Below are 2,939 nucleotides of genomic sequence, written 5' to 3' on the forward strand. Positions count from 1 at the left end.
GAGAGCTTTGTACATAACCTTGATACAAAAACATTATGCTACCTCCCCCAGAGAAACAATATAAAATTAATGCAATGTCCTGACTCCATATAGATTCCAAGTTTTGATTAAAATCATTGTTGTCATTATGGCACCATAATCCTGCAAGCACACTTAATCACCTTCAATGTACTATGTACAGTGTGCTGTTGTGATGGTGGTTAAAACCTTTATATTGAGATAATTGTAGATTCACATCTAGTTGTAAGAAATAATACAGAGAAATCCCCAGCACACTCAATATAAAAAATAAAACCAAATCTGGAATAACTCTCAAAGGCCAAGTTTATACATGCAAAGTGGAGAAAAAAATTGAGAAACTCCCCAGCTATAATAGAAAAGAGAGATTTAACAAATTTATCTCAGTGAATGCATCACGAAACTATAAAACTTTTTATTTTTGTATGACTGCATGCATAAAACAAGACTCTCACAACATTACAAAGCAAAAATAGAATTTGTATCACTTCAATCCGAATTAAAAAATAAAATGCTTGGTAGCCTAATGTAGTCTACTCACTTTAGTCATATTATTGTTGGAGTACCTGAAAAGCTGGAATAATTTTAAATTTTAATAATTCTATTTAACAAGAACTCCTTCCTTGACCAGACTCGAGTCAGGCACCTCCGAGCCTTCTCCGCTAGGCCTGACCTCAGCCTTCCTGTCCATCCTCTCTAAGGCCAGATTTCAACGAAAGCTCCTGAATCCATTTACAGAGCCCTCCATAGATACCTGCTGAAACCCTTCATCCCCACCCTTGGGGTCCAAGTCCTTGCCTGTCTGGCGCACACACCCTGGGAGCCAATGGAACACAAACCTCTCTACCCTTGATGCTCCTGTCTGGAACATCCTGCACAGACCCCCTCACTCTGCTTGTTGGCAGTGAACACCCAGCTGCCTTAGCTGTACTCCACGTTGAACACAGTTTTATCCTGAAGGCTCTTTCCCTTATTGGACTCATTTGAAAAAGACCTACCTTGCTGTTTTTAACTGGTGAACAGTGGATATTAGCATGGAAACTCTCCTATTTTGGTTTTAAGTAAGCTAACTGTGTACAATGAGAGTGTAAGAAAAGCCCTCTTCCCAAGGGCCAAGAGTCAGTTTTGTAAAGCAAGTATCTCCAAGAACCTGCCACAGAACTTCTGAAGCCCTTTGTTACCTCACGAAAGGGGAGATTTTGTGAGAATGCTCTCGTTGGATAAAACAGTTCTGAGAGCTCCTCTCTATCCCAGAGACAGGCAGGGCACAGCCTTCTCAGATTGTGGGTAGAGACCTAGTTTAAAAAAAAAGCAGCCACGACAAAATAGGAAAAAAAATACAGTGGAAAAAAGTCTCTTCAATAAATGGTGCTGGGAAAACTGGACAGCAATATGAAGAAGAATGAAACTCGACCATTTTCTTACACTGTACACAAAGATAAACTCGAAATGGATAAAAGACCTCAACATGAGACAGGAATCCATCATAGGCAGTAACCTCTTCGATATCAGCCACAGCAACTCCTTTTAAGATATGTCTCCAAAGGCAAAGGAAACAAAAGTGAAAATGAACTTTTGGGACTTCATCAAGATCAAAAGCTTCTGCACAGCAAAGGAAACAGTCAACAAAACAAAAAGGCAACCCACAGAATGGGAGAAGATATTTGAAAATGACAGTACAGACAAAAGGTTGATATCCAAGATCTATAAAGAACTCCTCAAACTCAACACACACAAAACAGATAATCATATCAAAAAATGGGCAGAAGATATGAACAGACACTTCTCCAATGAAGACATACAAATGGCTATCAGACACATGAAAAAATGATCATCATCACTAGCCATCAGGGAGATTCAAATTAAAACCACATTGAGATACCACCAGACACCAGTTAGAATGGCCAAAATTAGCAAGAGAGGAAACAACATGTGTTGGAGAGGATGTGGAGAAAGGGGAACCCTCTTACACTGTTGGTGGGAATGAAGTTGGTGCAGCCACTTTGGAGAACAGTGTGGAGATTCCTCAAGAAATTAAAAATAGAGCTTCCCTATGACCCTGCAATTGCACTACTGAGTATTTACCCCAAAGATACAGATGTAGGGAAAAAAAGGGACATTTGTACCCCAATGTTTATTGCAGCAATGGCCACGGTCGCCAAACTGTGGAAAGAATCAAGATGCCCTTTAACGGACAAATGGATAAGGAAGATGTGGTCCTTATACATGATGGAGTATTATGCCTCCATCAGAAAGGATGAATACCCAACTTTTGTAGCAACATGGACAGGACTGGAAGAGATTATGGTGAGTGAAATAAGTCAAGCAGAGAGAGTAAAGTATCATATGGTTTCACTTATTTGTGGAGCATAACAAATAACATGGAGGGCATGGGGAGATGGAGAGGAGAAGGGAGTTGAGGGAAACTGGAAGGGGAGATGAACCATGAGAGACTATGGACTCTGAAAAACAACCTGAGGTTTTTGAAGGGGCGGGGGTGGGAGGTTGGGGGAACCAGGTGGTGGGTAATAGGGAGGGCATGTATTGCATGGAGCACTGGATGTGGTGCAAAAACAATGAATACTGTTATGCTGAAAAGAAATTAAAAAAAAAAAAGCAGCCAACCCTCACCGTCCTCCTCCTCTTGTTACTTCGTTCTTATTGTTTAAAATTTTTATTTTGAGATAATTATAAATTCGCATCCCTTTGTAGGTGTATATACATACTTTATCTGGTTTCTGCACGAGGATAATATTCAGTACAATATCATAACCAGACTCTGCACATGAATACGATCTCACGCATCTCATTCAGATTTACCCAGGTTGACTTGTGCTTATTTGTGTGTCTTTAGTTTTATATTACTTTTCATAATGTCTTTATTGAGATATAATTCCCATGTCCTAAAATTTACCCTTCTC

This window comes from Meles meles, chromosome 10, assembly GCF_922984935.1.
Source record: "Meles meles chromosome 10, mMelMel3.1 paternal haplotype, whole genome shotgun sequence".
NCBI lineage: Eukaryota > Metazoa > Chordata > Mammalia > Carnivora > Mustelidae > Meles > Meles meles.